The 27,688-nt window shown below is 43.6% G+C and overlaps 6 non-coding genes across 6 annotated transcripts; 4 read left to right on the forward strand and 2 right to left on the reverse strand.

The window, feature by feature from the left end:
- The first annotated feature begins 1,201 nt into the window (after positions 1 to 1,201).
- LOC122929795 lies at positions 1,202 to 1,337 on the forward strand. Its single transcript, XR_006388016.1, has one exon. It is a non-coding gene; the product is annotated as a U4 spliceosomal RNA (small nuclear RNA).
- An 11,543-nt stretch (positions 1,338 to 12,880) lies between these two features.
- On the forward strand, positions 12,881 to 12,953 carry TRNAM-CAU. The gene has a single exon. It is a non-coding gene; the product is annotated as a tRNA-Met (tRNA).
- Positions 12,954 to 13,568: 615 nt separating this feature from the next.
- On the reverse strand, positions 13,569 to 13,640 carry TRNAN-GUU. The gene has a single exon. It is a non-coding gene; the product is annotated as a tRNA-Asn (tRNA).
- Positions 13,641 to 14,946: 1,306 nt separating this feature from the next.
- TRNAM-CAU lies at positions 14,947 to 15,019 on the forward strand. Its single transcript has one exon. It is a non-coding gene; the product is annotated as a tRNA-Met (tRNA).
- A 618-nt stretch (positions 15,020 to 15,637) lies between these two features.
- TRNAH-GUG lies at positions 15,638 to 15,709 on the reverse strand. The gene has a single exon. It is a non-coding gene; the product is annotated as a tRNA-His (tRNA).
- A 10,880-nt stretch (positions 15,710 to 26,589) lies between these two features.
- Positions 26,590 to 26,661, forward strand: TRNAG-UCC. Its single transcript has one exon. It is a non-coding gene; the product is annotated as a tRNA-Gly (tRNA).
- The last annotated feature ends 1,027 nt before the right edge of the window (positions 26,662 to 27,688 follow it).

A 27,688-nucleotide genomic window follows, 5' to 3' on the forward strand; every position in this document is an offset into this window, starting at 1 on the left:
AGTAAATTCCTCCCATGAACCAAACTCAGGCCTCCCCCTAAAACAGAGAAATGTAACTACTATATCTGCTTTGTGGGCAACAGAGCGGAAGGCGAGTGCTAGGAATAGAAAGGTGGTAACAAACATAGTCGCACCAATCACCGGAATCAGGGGCAGTCTGGGAACTTAAAGTGGCCCTAGAATAAAAAAAAAACTAAACTTGGCCCCATGTTGTAGGCGTGTCCAAATTCACAAAAGGTGAGGCAACACGAGTAAGCTGGGCCAACACCAGTAACAAGTAGGAAGGGAAAACAGAAGAAGGCAGAGCCAGCAATACCATAAAAAAATCAAAACCAAATACCACAGTGCAGCATAAAATACTGCCTCTACAAAACCAAATACCACAGTGCAGCATAAAATACTGCCATTTCACCATTCTGAGGACAGTGATACTGCTGATTTCAGAAGGGCACCAGTGGTTGCAGGCCAGGTGTATACGTATCGGATACTCCTAGCATTAATTAAAAAAGGGGCGAACTGGAAGCTTAAAAAAAAAAAAAAAAGTGTCCCCATTTCGTAGGCAGGTCCAAATTAACAGAAGGCAGGTGCAACACAAGTAGGTGGGGTCAACAATAACAGAGTGCAAAATACCATCCCAGCAGAACCAAATAACAGTGTCTGATATAGCTGTCCCTCTGTGGTGGCCATCAATAGCTACCATCTTCTGTTCTCCTACTCCAGTTGTCTATGGAGCAGGGGGCTTAGGAGGTGTGGGCCACAGCAGTTGAATTCAAGAGGGTCTGTCACTCGCTGGGTATATCAGAACCTGATTCTCACAGCGTTAATTACTGATGAGATCTCATTATGTACCAAGTCAGCAGCAGAGAGGAGGACTTGAGTGGCCCCCTGGGAACTTTCCCTGTAGGACCTATGGCCAATACGCCTCTGATTAACACTGACAACATCAGATTAATATGTGCCTGGCCAGTGGCCATGGGAGGGCTCGGGTAGATCCCTGGGCATCGGCCCACTGGAAAGTTTCCCTGTAGAGTCTATAGCTAGTCCACCCCTGACCAGAAAGGATGACTTCACGGAGTCATCAGTCTGTCAACTCCCAGGATGCCTTGCAGTAGCCTGAGAAAGCATAGGGCAGTTTGTGTTTAGCCATAGATTTAATGAGCTCTTCCTAGGAAGCATGGATTTTGGGGCCAACAAGTCTTTAGGCTTTATGCAGTGGCAGTATCATAGCCCATTAGGTTTAACTGAGGCGTGATTATTCCAAATTTAAAACGTTTTTCAGTCTTCAACCATGATGAGTTAGAACACTGCATGAGTATTTTTGCCCATTTCTCATGAGCTTTAGTATGAACTACAGAAAGCAGGTTAAGGAGAATTACTTTCACAAATGGGGGAAGCAATAGAGAAATGCCGCTTCCATAACTGTATGGCAAAGTAGGCAAAAGAAGGAGTGAACAAACTGGCTTCACCAGAAGGACCGACTCACTTAGTCTGTCAACTCCCAGGATGTCTTGCAGCAGCCAGAGAAGAAAGTGATATTTATTATACCGATTTTCCTAGGAAGCTTGTCTATTTATGGCCAGAAAATGTTAGCTATGAGCAGTGACAGTGTCATAGATCAAACAGTCCAGCAAATCTTCGGGTCGCGCCTGCTGTTGTAGGCTTTGTTGGCTGCCCTGCAAAATGAATTTAAAGTGTTTGTACCCCGTCTATCTTACCATTCGGCCTCTCCCCACTTTCCAGCAATGGATGCTTATCTTCTAAATTCTGCAAAAATACTAATTAATGGAGCTTTTTGGGTTATTGCTAACCTATCCTTAAGATAGGTCATAAATATCAAATTGGTGAGAGTCCAACATATGGCACTCCCAATCGTGGGCTATTGGCATCAGCTTCCAACTCTGGAACTAAGGCCTCATGCACACAAACATATTTTCTTTTCATGTCTGTTCCGTTTTTCTGCGGAACAATTAATTTCAATGGGTCCCCCCAAAAAAACTAAAGTTATTCCGTGTGCATTCCGTTTCCATATGTCTGCATTTCCGTTCCGCAAAAAAAGGAACATGTCCTATTATTGTCCGCATTACGGACAAGTATAGTACTGTTCTCTTAGGGGACGGCTGTTCCGTTCCACAAAATACGAAATGCATACGGACGTCATCCATATTTTTTGCAGATCCGTTTTATGCGGACAGCAAAATACATAGGGTTGTGTGCATGAGACCTAAGGCTACATTTACACGACCGTATGTGTTTTGCGATCCGCAAAAAATATGGATGACGTCCTTTTGGCATCCGTATTGCATCCTTTTTTTTCTGCGGATCCATTGTAACAATGCCTATCCCTGTCCGCAAAACGGACAAGAATAGAACATGTTCTATATTTTTGGCGGGGCTACAGAACGGACATACGGATAATGACAGCACAATCCGCAAAAAAACGGAGCATACACGGAAACAAAATACGGTCATGTGAATGTAGCCTAACATAGAGAAAAGACTTTGAAGCACAACTCTGTTCTCTATCTAGTAGTCATGCTGGATTTCTGCAGCTCAGCTCCCATTTACTTGAATCAGATCTTTGGGTTGCCATGTGTCAAACCCCAAACTGATCTGATATTGATGACTTAACCTAAGGATAGGTCATCAATATTTATAACCCGGAAACTCCTTTAATTTTAATTTTGTGTTAGTTCCAGTGCTGGCAGCTGCTGAGAGCAGCTGAATGGTGATGGTGACCCCTACTGATCTGAAATTTATGACCTCTCCTAAGCATAAGTCATCAACATCTTAACCCCTACTGTAATGGTGGCGATCCATGCCCACCTCTGCTCCGCTCCTGCCAGTGAGCATATATTGCTCACCCGCTCCACTGTTCCAGGTCTTTAGTTGTCCAGACCCGCCAGCGTCCCTCTTCTCCTGCCTGGGATGACCCGCTGGAATAGCGTGGATCTCCTTCTCACACAAGCTGAGGCCAGCTTTGTTTTTTCTTGATCCCTCAGTGTTTCACACCGATGTCTCTTGACCCCTGTGGGTCAGCAGTCACTTGAACAGAGACTTCTACAAGAGGTTCGTTGGTTCCCTGTATAGATGTTTAGATCCCAGTACAGGAGTTATAGGATGAAGACCAGGGGAGCTAATTGGAAGACGCCCTAAGGAGTAGCCCCAAGTCAAATCTATTCAAGTGAAGCAGCTCTTTTAGGTTATTACACAACACAACAGTAAAAGTTCACATAGCTTGTCTGCAGTCATGAACACAAAGTTAAATAAAGCTGTGAGACATACGGTCAGCTCCTCATGGCAATCTCTTTCTAACAAAGCTAGAACCAGCCCTGTACCTCACATGGATCCAGAAATCTCAAGATTTATATCAAGCTGACAGCTCAAGGGGAGTGTCTTTTCTGCTGAAGCTCAGGAGGCGTGTCTCAGCTCTCCCTATCACAGTTCAGGAGGCGTGTCTCAGCTCTCCCTATCACAGTTCAGGAGGCGTGTCTCAGCTCTCCCTATCACAGCTCAGGAGGCGTGTCTCAGCTATTTCTATCACAGATCAGGAGGCAGTTGAAGGATGGAACTGAGCATATACAGTCATCTCAGTGAGCCGGACAAAGAAATAAGAATAAAATAAAAAAAACAGCAGGTGGCGCCATACTGATACATTTTATTGAATAACTTAGTGGCTATGCTAAATTTTAAATTGCATGCAATTACAAAAGTATTCAGATCCAGGTGCTGGTTCTAAAACTGTAGAATAATTTTTTGGGGACAACCCCTTTAAGGTGGCTGTTTCTTGACTCATGTGGGGTAACCAGCCTATAGTTACAACATTCTTTGAAAGGCTACTGAATGATTTGGTTGCTGTCTCTTTAACCACCTCCGGAACGCCTAACGCACGGATGCGTCCGGAAGGTGGTTGATTCATTCCTCCTGGACGCATCTGTGCGTCATCTCGCGAGACGCGAGATTTCGGTCACAGCCGGCCCGCGCATGCGCATCGCGGGCCGGCAAAAGTTAAAGGAGTATTTCGTCAGCAACCTGCCAGCCAATGATCGTGGCTGGCAAGTTGCTGATTTTAAAAAAATCCAATCAGAAGCCACATAGCAGATCATTTTAGTAAATATGATCTGTTATATGGCTGCCCTGCTCCTCTGCTGGTCCTTTTCGTCGGTTGGATCCAGCAGAGGAGCAGGCTTCACAGTGAGTACACCAAACACTACACTTTAGCCCCAGATCACCCCCCCTGCAATTAACCCTTTGATCACCCCTTTGTTCGCCCCTGTCAATCACTAGTGAAAGGAACAAAGTGATCAGTGCAAACTGTCACTTTTTTTCCACTGGTATTGACTGTTAGGTTTTAGGATAGTTTAACCCCCTTGGTTAGCTAGTTTAGGGATCAGTTAGCGCCCAGCCCACCGCACCGCAGTCCCTTATTCGCCGATTAGCGTATCGCTAATCAGCATTTGTACTTTTATAGTATCTGTAAGTGATCAGAACTGATCACGGTCAGATCTATAATAGTATTTGTGTCACTTTAGTTCGCCCTCCACCCAAAACGCAGTGTTTGCCCGATCAGGCCTGATCAGTCGCCCACACGTGCATTACCCTTTACACGCGCTGCGGCGATAAAAAAAATCAGTTTTGATATTTTTTATCAACCGCAGCGGCCTCCGGTACTTCGCTAGCCTCCCATTTGTAAGACAGGCTTGCTTTTTTTCTTGGGTAGTCTCAGGTAATACCCCTAAATTTAGTTGCCCAAATGTCAAACAGGGGGTATTCTTCTGAAGAGGCCTACAGGCTTCTGACCCAGTCGGATGAGGAATGGGAACCCTCATCTGATGAATCTAGCGGGTCAGAATATGAACCTGTAGAAAGCAGTGGCTCTCTGACCCAAAGTTCGGACGAGGAGCCTGAGGTCCCTGATAGCACCAGGCGTACCCGGCCCCGTGTCGCTAGACCGCAGGTTGCGCAGGATCCGCTTCAAGAGCAGCAGAGTGGGGCTGGTGCTGTCGGATTACGTGGTGAGGCATACACCAGCAGCCCAGCCCTTCCTGGACCTAGTACCAGCACTGCCGTAGAACATGGTGAAGTAGCGAGCACCAGAAGGGCAGTTGAAGCTGGTACAGTGGCACGTGCAGTAGTTACCCCGTCGCAGCCACTGCAAAGACGTGCCCGTAGAGCCCCTAGAATCCCTGAGGTGCTGGCAAACCCTGATTGGCAGTCCCCAACTTCAGCCGCACCTGTAGTTTTCCCTTTCACTGCCCAGTCTGGAGTTCGGGTTGAGACAGCTCAGATCGGTTCGGCCCTGGGATTTTTTGAGCTGTTCTTGACTGCGGAGCTCTTAGACTTAGTTGTGGCAGAAACAAATCGGTATGCCACACAATTTTTAACCGCAAACCCGGGAAGCTTTTATGCCCAGCCTTTCCGGTGGAAACCGGTCCAAGTTTCCGAAATTACATTTTTTTTGTGCCTTCTCCTCAACATGGGTCTAACTAAAAAGCATGAATTGCGGTCATATTGGTCCACGAACCCAATTCATCACATGCCCATGTTCTCTGCTGCTATGTCCAGGACACGATTTGAGACCATCCTGCGTTTCCTGCACTTTAGCGACAACACCACCTCCCGTCCCAGAGGCCACCCAGCTTTTGACCGGCTCCACAAAATTCGGGCCCTCATAGACCATTTCAACCAGAAATTTGCAGATTTGTATACCCCAGAGCAAAACATCTGCGTAGACGAGTCCCTAATACATTTTACCGGGCGCCTTGGCTTCAAACAATACATCCCAAGCAAGCGCGCCCGGTATGGGGTCAAATTGTATAAGCTCTGTGAAAGGGCCACAGGCTATACCCACAAATTTCGTGCCTATGAGGGAAAAGATCAGACCCTGGAGCCGGTCGGTTGCCCTGACTACCTGGGGAGCAGTGGGAAGACAGTCTGGGACTTGGTGTCACCTTTATTCGGCAAGGGGTACCATCTTTATGTGGACAATTTCTACACAAGTGTGGCCCTCTTTAGGCATTTGTTTCTAGAACGGATTGGCACTGTGGCACCGCGCGAACTAGTCGCGCAGGCTTCCAACGGCTCGTTAGCACCCGTCTTGCAAGGGGGCAGAGGGCCGCACTGTGTAACGAAGAACTGCTCGCGGTGAAATGGAGAGACAAGCGTGACGTTTACATGCTCTCCTCCATTCACGCAGACACGACAATACAAATTGAGCGAGCAACCCGTGTCATTGAAAAGCCCCTCTCAGTCCACGACTATAACCTTCACATGGGAGGGGTGGACTTCAATGACCAGATGTTGTCTCCGTATTTAGTTTCCCGCAGAACCAGACGCTGGTATAAGAAGGTGTCTGTATATTTGATTCAATGCGCTCTGTATAATAGTTTTGTTCTCTACAGTAAGGCTGGGAGAACACGATCCTTCCTCAAATTTCAGGAAGAGATCATCGAGAACCTCCTGTATCCAGGAGGTTCCGTGGCCCCATCCACCAGTGTAGTTAGCCGTCTACACGAGCGACATTTCCCCAATGTCGTTGCCGGTACCTCAACCCACCCGTCACCCCGAAAAAGATGTCGTGTCTGTAGCAGGAGTGGAATAAGGCGTGACACCCGCTATTTCTGTCCTGACTGTCCTGACCACCCTGCCCTATGCTTAGGGGAGTGTTTCCGGAAGCACCACACACAGGTACACCTAGCATAGGGATCACATCTCACCAGGACAGGCACACAGGGCTATTAGGGCCCATTCACATACAGCTGCTGCAAACGTCTCCTTTCACCTGGGACAAAGTGCATAACGCACTTCGCCACATCTTTGGGCGATTTGCACTTTGCACATTGACCCATGGGGAAGGAGATGTTTGTTCTATAAAGGTGTAAAAAAAAAAAAAAACACACCAGTAAGCAAAAAGGTTAATGTTTAGTTCAAAAAGTTAAAGTTTATATGTTCTGTTCTAAAGTTAATAAAAATTATTGCGTTGCGGCCTGGTTTTTTCTTTTTTACCTTCCAGGTGGACCAACCGATCGACTAGCTGCAGCACTGATGTGCATTCTGACAGAAGCATTGCACTGCTGTCAGATTACACGCAAGTCGGTGTATGCGGCGCTGCAAGACGAGATTTCTACTCTGCAGTAAAAGATACGTTTGCCAAGGCATACGATGCTGAGGAGGAGGAGGCGGCGTTCCTATGCTTTGGCAAACACTTTGTATATAAAAAAAATAATAATAAAAATCCCGGCAATGATTTATTCATCCACATCGATTGATGTGAATGGAGAAATCTGGTTAGCTAAGTGGGTATGGATGTTGGGCGGAGCTCCTATGTCCTGGCAGACGCCTTTCCCCTCCTTTTTTTTTTTTTTGGCAGAGATTTTTTCATCCACATTGATCGATGCGAATGAAGAAATCTGTGCCGTTCATTTTTTTCTTTCAGCCCAGAGGCTGAACGAAAAAAAAAATATCTCATTACCTGTATGCTCAATATAAGGAGAATAGCAGAAACTCCTAATGCTGGCCATACATGTAATGATTGCGGAGACCCTCAAATGCCAGGGCAGTACAAACACCGCACAACTGACCCCATTTTGGAAAGAAGACACCCCAAGGTATTCGCTGAGGAGCATATTGAGTCCATGAAAGATTTAAATTTTTGTCCCAAGTTAGCGGAAAGTGAGACTTTGTGAGAAAAAAAACAAACAAAAAAAAAAAAAAAAAAATTTCCGCTAAGCTAACTTATGCCAAAAGAAAAAAATTCTATGAACTCGCCAGGCCCCTCATTGAATACCTTGGGGTGTCTTCTTTCCAAAGTGGGGTCATATGTGGGGTATTTATACTGCCCTGGCTTTTTAGGGGCCCTAAAGAGCCAGAAGAAGTTTGGGATCCAAATGTCTAAAAATGCCCTCCTAAAAGGAATTTGGGCACCTTCGCGCATCTAGGCTGCAAAAAAGTGTCACACATGTGGTATCGCCGTACTCAGGAGAAGTTGGGGAATGTTTTTTCGGGTGTCATTTTACATATACCCATGCTGGGTGAGAGAAATATCTTGGTCAAATGCCAACTTTGTATAAAAAAATGGGAAAAGTTGTCTTTTGCCAAGATATTTCTCTCACCCAGCATAGGTATATGTAAAATGACACCCCAAAACACATTCCCCAACTTCTCCAGATGTGTGACACTTTTTTGCAGCCTAGGTGGGCAGAGGGACCCACATTCCAAAGAGCACCTTTCGGATTTCACAGGCCATTTTTTACAGATTTTGATTGCAAAGTAATTCTCACACATTTGGGCCCCTAAATTGCCAGGGCAGTATAACTACGCCACAAGTGACCCCATTTTGGAAAGAAGACACCCCAAGGTATTCCGTGAGGGGCATGGCGAGTTCCTAGATTTTTTATTTTTTTTGTCGCAAGTTAGTGGAATATGAGACTTTGTAAGAAAAAATAAATAAAAAATCATCATTTTCCGCTAACTTGTGACAAAAAATAAAAAGTTCTATGAACTCACTATGCCCATAAGCGAATACCTTAGGGTGTCTACTTTCCGAAATGGGGTCATTTGTGGGGGTTTTCTACTGTCTGGGCATTGTAGAACCTCAGGAAACATGACAGGTGCTCAGAAAGTCAGAGCTGCTTCAAAAAGCGGAAATTCACATTTTTGTACCATAGTTTGTAAACGCTATAACTTTTACCCAAACCATTTTTTTTTGCCCAAACATTTTTTTTTTTATCAAAGACATGTAGAACAATAAATTTTGCGAAAAATTTATATATCGGATGTCGTTTTTTTGCAAAATTTTACAGCAGAAAGTGTAAAATGTCATTTTTTTGCAAAAAAAATCGTTAAATTTCGATTAATAACAAAAAAAAGTAAAAATGTCAGCAGCAATAAAATAACACCAAATGAAAGCTCTATTAGTGAGAAGAAAAGGAGGTAAAATTCATTTGGGTGGTAAGTTGCATGACCGAGCAATAAATAGTGAAAGTAGTGTAGTGCAGAAGTGTAAAAAGTGCTCTGGTCATGAAGGGGGTTTTAGCTAGCGGGGTTAAAGTGGTTAACTAGCAGGAGACAAATATGACACTGTCCAACCCACTCTTGCTCTGGCTTGCTTTGCACCCAACTCCTGGGCGTTGACATTCTGGCTCCAATATCCTTCGAGTGGCAGTAATGTAAATGGATGAACTTGCACAGTCTCTAACAGGTTCTCCCAGGTTGCAGGATGTCTTCACAGCCACTGCACTCTCGCACTCTGATCCGTTATGGTATCTGTCTCTGTATCTTTTACAGGCCTTGGCTGATCCCATGGTGTATGGACTAGGTGGCTTCTTTCGACCCCTCAGCTCTGGCTCCAACTCCCCTGTGGTAGTCAGATTCTGTTTCACTAGCTAGTCTCTGAGGTGACATACTCTCCTTTCCAGCACCAATCACCTCTACTGGTTCTCGCAGGAATAAATACTGGATTTGGCTCCAGCAGCAGCTTTCCACCTCATTACTTCATTTCCTGCCTGCTACTGATCATGACGTGTGCAAAGCACTCCGATTTACTATTCACTACATACTCAAGGACCTTCCCGTGGGTGGTCACCAAAAATTCTTCACAGACCAGGACCTTATGCTGATTAGGTTAGCTGATCAAAAAGATACCTGGACCCGTGTATTATTCAACTGAGATATTACAATTGTTCTAAACACGGATGCTTTCAATGCACACATTCATATCGCCATACAGTGCAGTATAAATACATATATCTTCCGTACAATTTTATCAAATCCAACCCAAATTATATGACTCTCCAAGAGGGTCAGTACACTGTCACAGTCTGCCCATGTCATCACTATACATGACTGTTATGACCAATTTGGTCCAAATCAAAAGTTCCCCAATAGCCCTAAAACATCTTGTATGAGATCTCCTAACACTGTATTCAACCCCTTTCAAGCTCTTACCCCATAACGCCGTACATCTACAGCGTTATGCGACCCCAAATGTATGAGACGGGCCTCTGCAGTGAACCCGCTCCATACGGAGCAGGTGCTGGCTGTTTCATACAGCGGCCACCCGACCGCACTGACGGGGAGCGGCGATCACACGACCACGTCATTTAACTCTTCAGGTGCCGCAATCAGCACTGATCGCAGCACCTATGAGTGTAGCCAGAGGGATGCAGTTCCCTCTGCCTTCTGATCAGAGCCCCCGCAGTGAAATCACTGGGCTCGGATCGGTTGCCATGGCAGCCTGGATCCTGCAAAATAAGAAGGTCATGTCATTTTTAGTGCATAGTGAACGATGTGAATTTAAAATCCAAAAAACTTGGCGGAATTCTGTTTTTATTTTCAATTTTTTCACACAAAGATATTTTTTTTACAATACAAGACATGGTAAATTAAATGCATCTTGACCCGCAAAAAAATAAGCCTCATATGGCTATGTGAATGGAAAAATAAAAAGGTTATGACTATTGGAACATGGGGAAGAAAAATCCAAAATGAAAATAGTCCCAATCTTTAAGGGGTTAAGGGTTTATGGCTATGGGCAAACAGATGGTAGCGGATGGTAACAAACTGCCTGTTTAAAGGCACACTGCACCTATCAAAATTGAGCTTATCTGTACAACCAATATAAAAACTGTCTAAAATGATGTTTTTTTTTGGTGGCAGATGTCTCCTGGTGTTTATATACAAAACGTGGTATCAGAAGATGGCTTTTTAACAAGCGATCAAAAAATAAATAAATCACTGCAACAGGTTCGGTGTCATATAAAGAAAAAATACCCACCATGACTACATGTGCCAGTGACATTATGCCCGATTGCCCTGGAAAGTGAAGAAGCAATGGCTGGTTACAAGAGACATGAAAAACATATCCTTTATAGAAGCAGTTTCAGGTTTGTTGTATTTACCCTGTGTAGGGAAGGATTCCCACCAGCATCAGTACAGGATGGAACATGATGGACAAGACAGGAGATGTTTGGCTATGTAGGGGTAGTAGTAGTGGCAATAGTGGTAAAAGTACAGTATGCAACATGATGGACCATGCAGGTGATGTGTGGCAGTGTAGGGGTAGTAGTAGCTGCAGCAGAAACAGTACGGTATGGAACTGTCACGGCCCCTCTTGTGACAAAGGTGTGAAGATCGGATAGACTTGCTGCACGTGAGATCTCACAGGTCTCTCTGTTTTACTCTTTGCATATTTTTGTTTGGCAGGATCTCACCTCTCCACAGGTGTTGCTTGTTATTAGTGATGATGTAATGGCCGACGTCACCCACACGGAGGAAAACAGGGAAAGCCTTGCCCAAGGGAGAGGGAAAGGTGGTGACCCCTAACTTACCTTGCGGCTGGCACCTGACTGCCCTGACGTCCCTAGACGGGTTCCTCACCCGTGCGGCGATCACGTGCCTAAACCCTGGCTTTCCCTAATATGAGCCCTAGATAGTTAACGGGCCGGTGGGATCGCTAGTCCGCACCACTATCACTAAGAGGGAAACACCAGGGAGAGGACAGACAATACAGACAAACACATAAACCCAGGTGGGCGACCACAATAGACCAAAAAGGTCCAACAGGGATCCGGAGGGTAGCGTTCTGGATCAACTACCAGAGAACGCAGCAACACAGCTCCAGAAGGTCAGAATAGATGTCCAGGCAGGAAGCTCTATATCTGGCAACCAGAGAAGTGTGAGAGAGGAATATAAGGAGGTTTGGGAGTGCTGGACAAGGAACAGCTGAGGAGAAGGAGCTACGGATCCCTGAGTGAGCCAAAAGGGTTTGCAAAGCAAACCCAGAAAGCTACCATAAGGAAAACAGCCCTATCTTAAATAGAGCGTGCAGCTAACCGCTGCGACTTCCTGACCCCGGGTAAAACGGAGTCAGGCGTGGTTCTCGATACCCTCGTGGCAGATGAGCTCTATTTAGGTCCGCCTCACACTGCTGACCATGCGGTTGATATTTCCTCTTAGAGTTGCTTGATCTTGTTTGTCTTGGATCTCCTGTTTCTCCATACATCTCTAAGCTAAGTACTAGTTGCCTTTTGTGCTTGTTGTTCTCTGGTGTGTTTTGGTTCTAGGCCTCAGGGAGACGCAGGTTTCTTCATCTGGGAAGGAACCAGCTGTCTCATTTCCTGCTACCTATCCTAGGGCTAGTCAGTTTAGCAGGGCATAAGTATCCGGCGTATGAGCATTTCGACCATCGGGATCTGCTCATACTGGCAGGAGATAGGAAAACGCCTAGTGATTACTAGGAGGTCACCATCCCTATTCATTAGCTTTTGAAGCCTAGACTGTTGTCTATTTCATTTGTGTGTACCTGGTGTTTTCCCCTTCCCCTTTACCCATGACATTATCAACCGCCGAAAAAAACATTATCCTTTGTGTAGCCATGGATACTGTTTCTGCACTGGTCGATCGTATGCAGGGGCTGACCATGGAGGTAGCTGACCTCCGTACGGCTGTTGCACAATTTCAGAGACCACAGGAGGTGGGTTACGGCAGCGGGAACCAAGTCTGCCCTGAACGTAAGGTCGCTATTCCGGATAGGTTTTCATGGGGCAGTGACAACTTTGTTCGGTTTAGGGAGTCGTGCAAAATATATTTTAGACTACGTCCTAACTCTTCTGGGGATGAGAGTCAAAGAGTGGGGATTATTATTTCCATTTTTCTGCTCCGTTATAGGGAGATGTAATGGGCAATAAACAACTATTTTCACGTTATTTTGAATGCAATGTTAGGGGATAAACAAGGTGATAATTTTATTGTGCAGGCCGTAACAATTATGTATATTTTTACATTTTTTTTTTTTTTTCTGGGTAGGCAAAGGATTATATTTTTCCACTCTCTGCCTCCATCTACACATGGTCCATTTTGGATCTGGATTCTAAGGTGCCCAACTGCCTCGTTAGCGCAGTAGGTAGCGCGTCAGTCTCATAATCTGAAGGTCGTGAGTTCGATCCTCACATGGGGCATGTGTGTTGTTTTTTTTCTACCAATTAAGAGCTACTTTTAAGACAAGTATTCCATACATTGAATTGAATTTATTTAAAGGGGGAGACGGACCCCTCCAAAACCTTCCTGTGCCACTAGGGTGTCTTGTTGCATCCTGTTGTCATCACACCCCACAACTATGGCATCTACTACTAGTTAGTCTCCGTCAACAGTAATTTGCCGCTAGTGGAGGCGATTTTTTTTTTTTTTTAAAGGGCAAAAAAAGTGTATTTTTTATCTTTGAGCTTTTCTTGCATTAATAAATGAAAACCTCCAAAGACATACTGATAGGGACCTTATAGTGTGAGCCCTATAGGGGACAGCTAATGTCTGTAAAGCGCTGCGGAATATAGTAGCGCTATATAAGTGCATAAAATAAAATAAATAAATAAATAAATAAAATAAAAACAATAAGAAATGTGATAAAGCTGGTTGCGGCTATTAACAAACCAGCTTCCACTTTCGAAAATGGCACAAAAACAACAAATTTCACTTGCAATTGATTCGGACACATTTCCACATATGGCAGTTTTGCTAGGATTAATACTTCTGTCCTATGTACATTTTAGACAACAAAAAATTTAAAAAACTAAAAATGCCGTGACCCGGATTCGAACCGGGGTTGCTGCGGCAACAACACAGAGTACTAACCACTATACGATCACAGCAGACAATGGGAGTGGGAAGATTAAAGGCCTTCTTCAGTCTTCTCTGTGACCTCATACTATAACCCTCTACAGTCCCAGACAGCCCCTTTAACCCCTTAGTGACCTGCATGTTTTGGGTCCTAGTGACAAAGCAATTTATTTTGTATTTTTATTTTGACATTGAAGTAGCTGTCGGAGGACTGGTTATAGTTTTTAATGGAGCCATTTTAGGGTACACATAACTTGCTGATTAACTTTTGTGAACTCTTTCTGGAAAAAATAGCAATATCTCCACTGAGTTTTTATGTTATAAATTTTGTGACTTTCATTTTTTGCCATAAATAACATTATAACTGTACTCTCTGGGTCAGTATGATTACAGCGATACCAAATACATATAGTTTATTTTAGCGTTTTACTACAATAAAACACGTTTAAAAAAAAATAAGAAAATGTTTTTGCATTGCTGCATTACAAAATCCATAACGTTTTATTTTCTGTTCTATGGAGCTCTGTGAGGGTTTTCTCTTCGCAGAATGACTTGTATCTTTTGTTGGTAACATTTTAGGGTAAATAACACTTTTTGATCTCTCTTTATTTTGTTTGTTTTTTGGCAGCAAATAAGCAAAAAGCAGCAATTCTGGCATTTTTTTTAAGGAAGTTCCCCATACAGGATAAATTACAAAGTGCATAGTGCGTAGTCCATTATTGACGCAACAATATGAAATATGTAGAGGCGATTTTATATTTTTAATGAAATTTTTTTATTTTTTATCTTGGAGCTTTTTTTATTTTTTTTATTTTAATAAATACTTTCTTTAAAATTATATCAACATTTGACATCAACATATTTTTGCCCTTACAACCCCATACCCCACCGCACCTCCCGGACCCTCATAAACCCGCAGCCCCCCCACCCATCTCCTGAAGACCATCGAGAAAGAAAAAAGAAACAGAAAAAAAAAAACTCTTCAGGTCCATTCAGAACAGATTTGATTCCACACAAAAAAAAACACATTTTTTTTTTGTAATTATATATTTTTTCCATTAAATGTTTTCACTAGATTTTCTTTTAATTTAATTTTTTTAACTTTTTGCTAGCCCCACAAGGGGCTGTAAAAGGTGATCTTTTGATATAATGCATGATACAGTTTAAGGGGCTTTCACAACAGAGCCATGTATTTCCATTCTTCTGCTCGGTTATAGAAGCAGAGGGATGAAAATAACTTTTTTATTTTTTCTGGGTAGGCAAAGGATTATATTTTTCCACTCTCTGCCTCCATCTACACATGGTCCATTTTGTATCTAGATTCCAAAGGGTCCAACTGCCTCGTTAGCGCAGTAGGTAGCGCGTCAGTCTCATAATCTGAAGGTCGTGAGTTCGATCCTCACATGGGGCATGTGTGTTGTTTTTTTTCTACCAATTAAGAGCTACTTTTAAAACAAGTATTCCATACATTGAATTGAATTTATTTAAAGGGGGAGACGGACCCCTCCAAAACCTTCCTGTGCCACTAGGGTGCCTTGTTGCATCCTGTTGTCATCACACCCCACAACTATGGCATCTACTACTAGTTAGTCTCCGTTAACAGTAATTTGCCACTAGGGGAGGCTAGTGAAGGCGATTATTTTTTTTTTTTAAAGGGGAAAAAAAGTATATTTTTTATCTTTTGAGCTTTTCGTGCATTAATAAATGAAAACCTCCAAAGACATACTGATAGGGACATTAGATTGTGAGCCCCATAGGGGACAGCTAATGTCTGTAAAGCGCTGCGGAATATAGTAGCGCTATATAAGTGCATAAAATAAAATAAATAAATAAAATAAAAACAATAAGAAATGTGATAAAGCTGGTTGTGGCTATTAACAAACCAGCTTCCACTTTCGAAAATGGCACAAAAACAACAAATTTCACTTGCAATTGATTTGGACACATTTCCGCATATGGCAGTTTTGCTGGGATTAATACTTCTGTCCTATGTACATTTTAGACAACAAAAAATTTAAAAAACTAAAAATGCCGTGACCCGGATTCGAACCGGGGTTGCTGCGGCCACAACACAGAGTACTAACCACTATACGATCACAGCAGACAATGGGAGTGAGAAGATTAAAGGCCTTCTTCAGTCTTCTCTGTGACCTCATACTATAACCCTCTACAGTCCCAGACAGCCCCTCAGGGACTATCAGGTGGTGACCTTTCCCTGTTCCCTAGCTGTGGGGGCCTAGCCTGCTGTCTTGTGTAATTTTGTTGTGTTTTGTTTGCTTCCCTTCCCTCACCTTCCGTGACATGATCTGACTATCTAAAACATTAGGGGTGAGGGACTGCTGCTGAGCTGACCCTCTAAAACATTAGGAGCAAGGGCAGCCTAATAAGCATGTTGATATGATGATGGAGGAGGACGACGAGAAAAGGAAGATTGAACCATGTACCCTTTTTTGTGGTGGAAGGGGTGCATGGAAATATTGTGTATTCAATTTCTTACATATACAGTCAGGTCCATAAATATTGGGACATTGACACAATTGTAACATTTTTGGCTCTATACACCACTAGTGTTGAGCGCGAATATTCGAATATCGAATTATTTTCGCGAATATCGGCACTTCGCTAATTCGCGAATATTTCGAATACAGTGATATAAATTCGATATTTCGAATATTCTTCTTTTTTTTTTTTTTGTTATATTTTTTTCTTTCCCACTTCCCTAAAGTTGTTCTTACCTGTCCTTTGGATTCCTGAAGCCCGGTGCCGCTTCTGCCGACTTCCATGCTCATGGAGCATCCCCATCACCATGGGAACGTCTCCATATACTAGAATGTACTGTCGGATTTGAGAATTACGTTGAAATCGCAATTTGATTATTTCAAGTTATAATAATCGAATTTGGATTTTAACTTAAAGGCTACTCTCCTATTGAAATAGCAATGTGATTAATTCAAGTTATAAAAATCGAATTTCGATTTTAACTTAGCACTGCTATATTCCATATTCGTTAATTCTAGCCTAATATGGAATATAGCAGTGCTAAGTTAAAATCGAAATTCGATTATTATAACTTGAATTAATCGAATTGCGATTTAAACTTGGACCTGGTTTACTATGGTTGGCTTGGTAGAATTAGCGAATATGACGAATATATTCGTCATATTCCACAAAACGAAGATAAAGAATGTATTCTGCATCTTCGTTTTAGCTACCTATTCGTCAACTTCACTAATTCTAGCAATCATATAGGAAAGTTTACTATAGAGACAGCTAAGTTTAATTCGCTATGCGAATATATGACAGCTTTTTTTAAATAAATTGTATAATTATAATAATTATCAGGTATTATAATTGTTCTATTTATTTAAAAAAAAAAGCAAAGTAATATAATCGCATAGCGAATTAAACTTAGCTGTCTCTATAGTCAACTTTCCTATATGATTGCTAGAATTAGCGAAGTTGACGAATAAGTAGCTAAAACTAAGATGCAGAATACTTCGTTATCTTCTTTTTGTGGAATATAACGAATATATTCGTCATATTCGCTAATTCTACCAAGCCATTGAAGCCAACCATATAGTAAACCAGGTCCAAGTTGAAATCGCCATGCGATTAATATAACTCGAAGTAATCGCATGGCGATTTTAACTTAGTAATGCTATATTCCATGCTCATGGAGCGTCCCCATCACCATGGGAACGACTCCATATACTAGAATGTACTGTCGGATTTGAGAATTATGTTGAAATCGCAATTTGAATATTTCAAGTTATAATAATCGAATTTGGATTTTAACTTAAAGGCTACTCTCCTATTGAAATAGCAATGCGAATAATTCAAGTTATAAAAATCGAATTTCGATTTTAACTTAGCACTGCTGTATTCTATATTAGGCTAGAATTAACGAATATGGAATATAGCAGTGCTAAGTTAAAATCGAGATTCGATTATTATAACTTGAAATAATCGAATTGCGATTTCAACGTAATTCTCAAATCCGACAGTACATTCTAGTATATGGAGTCGTTCCCATGGTGATGCTCCATGAGCATGGAATATAGCATTACTAAGTTAAAATCGCCATGCGATTACTTCGAGTTATATTAATCGCATGGCGATTTCAACTTGGACCTGGTTTACTATATGGTTGGCTTCAATGGCTTGGTAGAATTAGCGAATATGACGAATATATTCGTTATATTCCACAAAACGAAGATAACGAAGTATTCTGCATCTTCATTCTAGCTACCTATTCGTCAACTTCGCTAATTCTAGCAATCATATAGGAAAGTTGACTATAGAGACAGCTAAGTTTTATTCTCTATGCGATTATATTACTTTGCTTTTTTTTAAAATAAATAGAACAATTATAATACCTGATAATTATTATAATTATACTATTTATAAAAAAAAAAGCAGTCATATATTCGCATAGCGAATTAAACTTAGCTGTCTCTATAGTAAACTTTCCTATATGATTGCTGGAATTAGCGAAGTTGACGAATAGGTAGCTAAAACGAAGAAGCAGAATACATTCGTTATCTTCGTTTTGTGGAATATGACGAATATATTCGTCATATTCGCTAATTCTACCAAGCCAACCATAGTAAACCAGGTCCAAGTTGAAATCGCAATTCGATTAATTCATGTTATAATAATCGAATTTCGATTTTAACTTAGCACTGCTATATTCCATATTCGTTAATTCTAGCCTAATATGGAATATAGCAGTGCTAAGTTAAAATCGAAATTCGATTTTTATAACTTGAATTAATCGCATTGCTATTTCAATAAGAGAGTAGCCTTTAAGTTAAAATCGCAATACGCGATTATTTAAATCGCATATTAATCGCGATAACAAGAATAATGACGAATATTCGATTTCGATGAATATAAAACGAATATTCTATCGAATATTCGCGAATTTTGTCGAAATCGAATATGGCACCTGCCGCTCATCACTATACACCACCACAATGGATTTGAAATGAAACGAACAAGATGTGCTTTAACTGCAGACTGTCAGCTTTAAAGGGATTCTGTCATGACATTTTAGGTCTATAACCTAAACATATGGCCAAGTCCATACTAATAACCTGAATCCGAAACTGTCCTTATTAAATCTGCCTGTGGCTCTCTTAGCACATAAAACAGGTTTTTATAACCTGTGATTCACCTACCTAAGGTGCCCAAGGGGACGTCGCTTCATACAGTGTGCCCGGCTGCACCCATTTCCGTCTGGTGCCCAGCGCCGCCTTCCCAGTTGAAATCGCCGCCTTCCTCACCTCAGCGCTGCCTCCGCAATTGTCCGGTCCCTCTGCCAGATCCCACGCGTGCGCACTATGCATAACCTGAGGGACCGGACGATTGCAGGGGCGGCGCTGTTTTATGTGCTAATAGAGCCACAGGCAGATTTAATAAGGACAGTTTTGGATTAAGGTTATTAGTACGGACCTGGCCATATGTTTAGGTTATAGGCCTAAAATATCATGACAGAATCCCTTTAATTTACATCCAAATCAGGTGAATGGTGTAGGAATTACAACAGTTTGCATATGTGCCTCCCACTTGTTAAAGAACTTAAAGTAATGGGACAATTGGCTTTTCAGCTGCTCCATGGCCAGGTGTGTGTTATTCCCTCATTATCCCAATTACAATGAGCAGATAAAAGGTCCAGAGTTAATTTCGAATCTGCTATTTGCATTTGGAATCTGTTGCTGTCAACTCTCAAGATGAGATCCAAAAAGCTGTCACTATCAGTGAAGCAAGCCATCATTAGGCTGAAAAAACAAAACAAACCCATCAGAGAGATAGCAAAAACATTAGGCATGGCCAAAACAACTATTTGGAACATTCTTAAAAAGAAGGAACGCACCGGTGAGCTCAGCAACACCAAAAGACCCAGAAGACCACAAAAACAACTGTGGTGGATGCTGAAGAATTATTTCCCTGGTGAAGAAAACGCCCTTCACAACAGTTGGCCAGATCAAGAACACTCTCCAGGAGGTAGGTGTATGTGTGTCAAAGCCAACAATTAAGAGAAGACTTCACAAGAGTGAATACAGAGGGTTCACCACAAGATGTAAACCATTGGTAAGCCTCAAAAACAGGAAGGCCAGATTAGAGTTTGCCAAACGACATCTAAAAAAGCCTTCACAGTTCTGGAACAACATCCTATGGACAGATGAGACCAAGATCAACTTCTACCAGAGTGATGGGAAGAGAAGAGTATGGAGAAGGAAAGGAACTGCTCATGATCCTAAGCATACCACCTCATCAGTGAAGCATGGTGGTGGTAGTGTCATGGCGTGGGCATGTATGGCTGCCAATGGAACTGGTTCTCTTGTATGATGTGACTGCTGACAAAAGCAGCAGGATGAATTCTGAAATGTTCCGGGCAATATTATCTGCTCATTTTCAGCCAAATGCTTCAGAACTCTTTGGACAGCGCTTCACAGTGAAGATGGACAATGACCCAAAGTATACTGCAAATGCAACCAAATAATTTTTTAAGAGAAAGAAGTGGAATGTTATGCAATGGCCAAGTCAATTACCTGACCTGAATCCGATTGAGCATGCATTTCACTTGCTGAAGACAAAACTGAAGGGAAAATGCCCCAAGAACAAGCAGGAACTGAAGACAGTTGCAGTAGAGGCCTGGCAGAGCATCTCCAGGGATGAAACCCAGCGTCTGGTGATGTCTATGCGTTCCAGACTTCAGGCTGTAATTGACTGCAAAGGATTTGCAACCAAGTATTAAAAAGTGAAAGTTTGATTTATGATTATTATTATTATCTCCTATTACTTTTGGTTCCTTAACAATTGGGAGGCACAAATGCAAACTGTTGTAATTCCTGCACCGTTCACCTGATTTGGATGTAAATACCCTCAAATTAAAGCTGACAGTCTGCAGTTAAAGCACATCTTGTTTGTTTCATTTCAAATCCATTGTGGTCGTGTATAGAGCCAAAAATGTTAGAATTGTGTCCTTGTCCCAATATTTATAGACCTGACTGTATAAAAATGAATTAGTCTGTCTGGAAGTTCTTTATGCGTGACCAAACGATTGGACCAATCTTTACCAAATTTGCCACACAGGTGCATCAGGTGTCCGGGGAGGTTTTAGACGGTGTCTCAGCTCTCTAGGACTTACCGTTCCTGAGATATTCCCAAAAAATAACCTGCATAAGCCAATAGAAGCCAGCAAGCCTTTCACTTAAATCTCAACTGCAATTTACATGGTCACATGTCCCTTATTAGCCAATAGAAGATCGCAGGTCCTTCTCCAGGTTGCCATAACAACTGATCGCAGATTTTAGCAGTTTGCAGGTCCTTAAATATTAAGGTCATATGACGTATGATGGTACAACTACAATGCTATATGTATGGGGGCCGGGGGCCACTATTAAACGGACGGCCGCTGTGGAGTTCAATGTTAAAGGAGCGGGCACTGTGGAAGTCACTGTTAAAGGGGCAGGTACCGTGGAGGTCACTGGTATAGGGGCGGGCACTGTGGAGGTCACTGTTAAAAGGGCAGACAGTGTGGACATCACTGTTAAATGGACGGGCACTGTGGAGGTCACTATTAAAGGTGGCAGGCAGTGCGAATGTCACTGTCAAAGTGCAGGCATTGTAAAGGTCACTGTTAAATGGGCGGGCACTGTGGAAGTCACTGTTTATGGGCTGGGTACTGTGGAGATCACTGTTAAGGGGACGGGCACTGTGGAATTCACTATTAAAGGGGCGAGCACTATGGAAGTCACTGCTAAAGGGGCGGGCATTGTGAAGGTCACTGTTAAAGGGGCGGGCATTGTGGAGGTCACTGTTAAGTAGCGGAAACTGTGGAGGTCACTTAAAGAGGCGGCACTGTGGAGGTCACTGTTAAAGGGGTGGGTACTGTGGAGGTCACTGTTAAAGGGGCAGGCACTGTGGAGGTCACTGTTAAAGGGGCGGCCACTGTGGAGGTCACTGTTAAAGGGGCACGCACTGTGCAGGTAACTTATAAAGATGTGGTCACTGCTAAAGGGGTGGCCACTATAGAGGTAATTGTTAAAGGGGCGAGTACTGTAGAGGTCACTATTATGGGGGAAACTGTTGATATATTCTTATGACACATGGAAACATAAAATTAAATAGATGAAATATACCCGTGCAAAGCCGGGTCCTTCTGCTTGTATACCATAAAAGCCACATTTAAAGTGCCTTTATGTTCAGTCGCTTTCTTTTAGTGGAGTAGAGAAGCCAGGGGCAATCCAGGCCTTGTTCATTTTGATAAGCGTCAACCTGTCTGCATTTTCAGTTAACAGGCGGATGCGCTTATCAGTTATTATGCCCCCAGCAGCACTAAATACCTGCTCTGACAAAACGCTGGTGGCATGCCAGCACCTCCAAGACGTAAAACGACAGTTCGTGCCACGTGCCCAACAGAGGGATCATTGAAGATGCTGACATTGTCTGCTACGTACTCCTTCACCATCTTCCAAAATGTTTCCCTCCCTCCGCGCATCAGGGTGAGTGTGCTGGTGGGGTGTTATGAAACTGTCCCAGGCCTTGGAGAGTACTGCCCTGCCTCTGTTGGAACTGCTATGTGTTCCCCTCATCTCCCCTTGATTGCCCAAGGAACTACGCACTCTGCCGCCAGCATTGACAGCTGGGAATGTTTGGAGCAATTTTTCCACAAGGACCTTCTGGTATTGCACCATTTTGTTAGTCCTCGCCACCACAGGAATGAAAGATGAGAGAAGTTCTCTTTGTAGCGGAGGTAGAGAAGGGTGAACAACCAGTAATCGGTGTTGTCCAAAATGCATAAAACGAGTGGGTCACGGGAAAGGCAGCCTAACATAAAGTCAGCCATGTGTGCCAGAGTCCCAACAGGCAAGAATTTACTGTCATCATCAGGAGGATGACTCTCAATCTCCTCATCCTCTTCCTACTCTTCTGCCTATGCACGCTGAACAGATGACATTAAACTTATATGGGTACTTCCCTCTGTAGCGGAGGCAACTGTCTCCTGATCCTCATCATCATCATCCAATTTGCACTGAGAAGACGAATTGAGGGTAGTCTGGCTATCACCCTGTGTAATGTCTTCCCCTATTTCCACCTCTAACACATGCAAAGCGTTGGCCTACATTGTGAGCAGCGAGCTTTTGAGTAGACACAGAAGTGGGATGGTTACACTGATAATAGCTTTATCGCCACTCACAGTGATTCCTCAAAGTTTCCTAAAACTTCACAGAGGTCAGACATCCATGCCCACTCATCGCTTGTGAAGAGCGGAAGTTGACTGGTAAGGCGACGACCATGTTGCAGCTGGTATTCCACTACTGCCCTCTGCTGCTCACAAAGCCTGGCTAACATGTGGAACGTCAAGTTCCAGTGTGTGCTCACGTCTCACAACAGTCAGTGAGCTGGAAATTGTAGCGCTGACAGACCGGTGGAAGCTATTGATAACTTGCGGAAATTGGCACACACGCGGCGCACCAGTAGCTAAGGCAAATTGAGGTAGGTTTTGAGAAACCGCTGAGCTAGTAAGTTGAAGACTTGGGCTAGGCATGGGATGTGTGTGAGCTTGCCGAGCTCCAAAGCCACCACCAAGTTACGGCCATTATCAGACACAACCATGCCTGGTTCTAGGCTGAGTGGCGAGAGCCACAGCTCAGTCTGGTCTCTTATCCTCTTTCATAGCTCTGCGGTGGTGTGCTGTTTGTCACCTAACCAGATCAGCTTAAGCACGGCCTGTTGACGCTTTCCCACTGCAGTGCTACACTGCTTTCAGCTACTGACTTATGGATGACTGGTGCAGCAAGAGGATAATTCTGAGGTGGAAGTGGAGGAGTAGGCGGAGGAGGAGAAGTGAGGGTTGGAGCCACTAATGTAGGTGGTGGCGGAAACCCTTATGGAATTAGGGCCAGCAATCCTTAGCGTCGGTAGCACCTGTGCCATCTAAGGGTACGACTCGCTTCTGGCCTCCACAGCGTTCACCCAGTGTGCCGTCAGGGAAATGTAGCATCCCTGGCCAAAAGCACTTGTCCATATGTCAGTGGTTAAGTGGACCTTCCCAGTAACTGCATTGGTCATGGCACGGTTGATGTTACACATGCTGGTGTAAGGCGGGCATTGCATACCATGAAAAATAGTGGCGGCTTGTGACTGCATAGCGAGGGACGGCCGCCGACATCAGGCTGCGGAAGGCCTCAGTGTCCACAAGCCTAAATGGCAACATTTCCTGTGCCTTGATTTGGAAAGTTGCGTATTTAGTGCTATGGCCTGTGGGTGCGTGGCTGGGTATTTGCGATTGCGTTAAAATTTGTACGCTGCGCTGGGACACGGAAGTGGATGTGGTTGCTGATGGTGCTTGCGAAGGTCCAGGTGCAGGGTGAGACTCATCCGGGCCTGTGTCTTCAAAAGGGGATTGGCCAGCCAGGAGAAGAGGAGGCTGTGGTGTGACCCGCAGACACAGATTGTAGACCCAGGTTTTCGGCCCACCTATTAGGGTGCTTTGATGCCATGTGGCGGATCATGCTGGTGGTAATTTTTGTATGGCACAGGTTGCAAATTACAATTCTTTTGTCGTCTGCACTTTCCTTAAAAAAGCAGCAGACTGCGGAACACTTACCCCTTGGCACGGGAGATTGCTGCAAGGCGGTGCTCCGGGGAACAGTTGCGGGCCTGTTTGGTGTAGCCCGCCTTCTCCCTTTTGCCACCCCACTGCCTCTTCCAGCCTGTTGTGGTGCTGCAGATCCCTCCCCCTCTGTACTGCTGTCCTGGCTCGGCTTGCCACCTTCAACAACCTCTTGAGACACTAATTGCCGTTGACTTATTGGCAACTGTGTCTCATCATCATCCACCTTGTGAAACACTAATTGCCGTTCCCCACCGTCATCTTCTTGTGACTGTGGATGCTCAAAAGTTTGGGAATCAGGGCACAAGATCTCATATCCCTCTTCAAGCAGGCTTGTCAAGAGGCCCAAATGAAGGAATGGCGCTGAAAAGAGCTCCTTGGAATATCCGTGTGTGGGAGGAAGGAGGATAAGGGTGAGGATTGTGTTGACCAGACTCTTGGCTACTGAGACTGGACTTGGTGGAAGACAAGGTGGTGCTTAACCGACTGAAAGCATTATCTGCTGCAATCCAACCGACCACCTGGTCGCACTGGTCTGACTTTGAGAGCGTTGTCCTGCGCCTCCCTTCAAACTGGGACATGAAGCTAGGTATCGTGGATGATTTATTTTCTTGTGCTCTGGCAGCAGGCACAGTTTCGCCACACCCAGGGCCACGGCCTCTGCGTGCACCATCAGCATCACGGACACTTCCCTGTCCCTTACTGCTCACCTTCTTCATATTAAATGTTATATATGCTTGAAAGTATGTCACACGTACAATAGAGTAGTATTTGTAAGTGTATGCGCAAAAATTAAAAAGGTATTTGGGATGTGGAAAAGTCACGCAGGAGATATACTGCAGATAATGTCGCTGATGTCAGAAGCAGCTAATATAAAATTACAGGGAATGTCACAGGTATTTGGGATGTGGAAACTTTACACAGGAGATATACCACGGATAATGTCACTGTCCGCAGCGGAAACCGTCTACGGAAAAACTACACTGGATGTCCTTGATATTTATTGGATGTGCACACGTTACACAGGAGATGTAGCACAGCTAATGTCTCTGTCTGCAGCAGCATAACTATTGCACGCTATTTAGAGCGGGATGCGCTAAAAATAGATATTGCTGCCACACACTATAGTCCTTAAAAGGACTTTGGGGTCTCTGACACGTTTTTTCAACTGAAAAAAAGAAAATTTCACTCCCTAAACTATCTTTCCCTTCTTCAGCACAGCTCTCCCTGACTAACACTGAGCCGAACACATGTCATCGGGTGCTATATAGAACCTGATAAAGCGTTCTGGCCAGTCAGTCACTGTAATGCCAGAAACCAACATGGCTACGGCATTACAGCGAAGGGCAGTACTTACCTGCATGTTTATTGGCTGCGTAGCATTATGCTTGAGCGGTATTCGGCCGAATACCACCATGTGCTGAGCATCGAGATGCTTGAGCCTGATCGTGCTCGATCAACACTAATGTTTACTACTTTTGCAAGTTGTTCCAACAGGAAGCAGCCTGCCGGAATTGTCTGGATTGGGCACTGCCAGATGCTACCCGACATCTGCCAGCCCAATTCACTGTAATAAGGAACGGCGGAGATCCGGTCGCAACTCGGCAAATATGCAGAGAAAATTTGGCGGGATTAAAACTACTGCACAAAGCAGTTTTTGTCCAGCCGATTCTCGACATGTTTGCCGGGTTGCCTGTCCCCATTACAGTGAATACTGTCGGTTCCAGGTAGCATCTGGCAGTGCCCAATCCAGACAACTCCGGCAGGCTGCTCCTAGGGTTGTCTTAGTCTAAAAAAAGTTGCCATTGTTGTCCTTCCTTGGTTTTTTAAAAGTTTGAAGGTATGGCATTACTTTTCTCCGGCAAGTGGCAGGGCAGGAGTGCCTCCACTTTCTGAGCTGAGGCAGCAGTGCTACCAGGCTCCTAAAGAGACTGCACCGCGCTCAGTGCCCATCGCAGCTGTATCGTGGTGGTTCTTCAGAGGAAAGGCGCTAATTAGGTAGATTCTGCTCCCTCACCTTACACATAAAAAATCCTTTACAAAGCTTTATTTCCTATACCCCTCCCACCCTGATGACATGGAGATCCTGCAGTAACCAGCATGGCTATGCACCAAATACCTTATATACGTTAAGTACATCTCTGGGGTACAGCTGCTCAGAGCCCTAAGGCTTCTTTCACACTGGCGTTAGGATTGTCCAGCAGGGGAACATGTGTGTTGCCGGAAGTCCGCCCCTACCCCACTCACTATAATGGGGATAGGCTGGACAATCCTAACACCGGTGTGAAAAAAGCCTTACATTGCTCTGTTAAACTTCCCACACAGTTGAAAGTAGTGAAAGAAGCAGGAGTTATCAGGCGTTGGTGGTATAGTGGTGAGCATAGCTGCCTTCCAAGCAGTTGACCCGGGTTCGATTCCCGGCCAACGCAGAAAAATGTTTTTCCACTTTTGACTTGTGTAAAATGTATTTCTATCACTAATTATTTCAGTATTTAGTTTTTCTAATATTATTTGTATTTTTATCAGCATAACAATATTTCCCTTCTTACACTAGCGATTCTAAGCCCTGCAGTAACACAGACAGGCATTAGGGGGCAGACCTGATTTCATTTAGGGTAATTATATATATATATATATATATATATATATATATATATTGGTGTCCATGCAATTCCCTAAAATAGAAGTTAGGTATCTGCTGTATAATGATAGGTTTCTATACACTGCACTGTATGGAGCAGGTTTTACTACAGTATTTCTGGCTTAGAAGCAGTTTATAAAATATTAAAGGTTCTCCGACATTGAAACCTCCACCCTGCCTCTAAATATGTTATAATAATAAAAGTTCCTTTACTTACCGCTTCCGCTCTCACTGTTCCAGCGCAGCCTCTACGGTTGTCATCTACGATATGTATTTGCAGGCAGGAACAGTGACATACTTCTATACAGCACAAGATCACTGAGGCCAGCGATTGGCTGCAGCAGTCATGTGACATATACAGCTACATTAAGCACAGACAGTGGAGAAAGGGTTTAGGAGTGGAGCAGCAGCGCTGGAATGGCGGGGTATTAATTGGCGATTGTACAGTTTTTTAACACATTTAGGAGCTCTGACAACCCCTTTAATGCATGAAAAGCAATTCCTGAATAGGTGAAGCTGTTTTGAACTGAAATTGCAAGCATTTCCCAGACCTGTGGTGACGTCAGTGCGCTCATCACATGGTCCATCACATGATCTATCACCATGGTGATGGATAATGTGACGAACCATGTGATGAACGCAGTGACTTCACCACAGGTCCTTTTCCTCCTTGTCATCAAAAAAGAAGACAGAAGAGAAGCCGGGCTGCGCAAAAAATGGATGAGGTGAGTTAAATAATTTATTTATTTTTTTAACCCCTCCATCCCTATTTTACTAAGCATTCTGTATTACGAATGCTATTATTTTCCCTTATG

This window comes from Bufo gargarizans, chromosome 2, assembly GCF_014858855.1.
Source record: "Bufo gargarizans isolate SCDJY-AF-19 chromosome 2, ASM1485885v1, whole genome shotgun sequence".
In the NCBI taxonomy this organism is placed as follows: domain Eukaryota; kingdom Metazoa; phylum Chordata; class Amphibia; order Anura; family Bufonidae; genus Bufo; species Bufo gargarizans.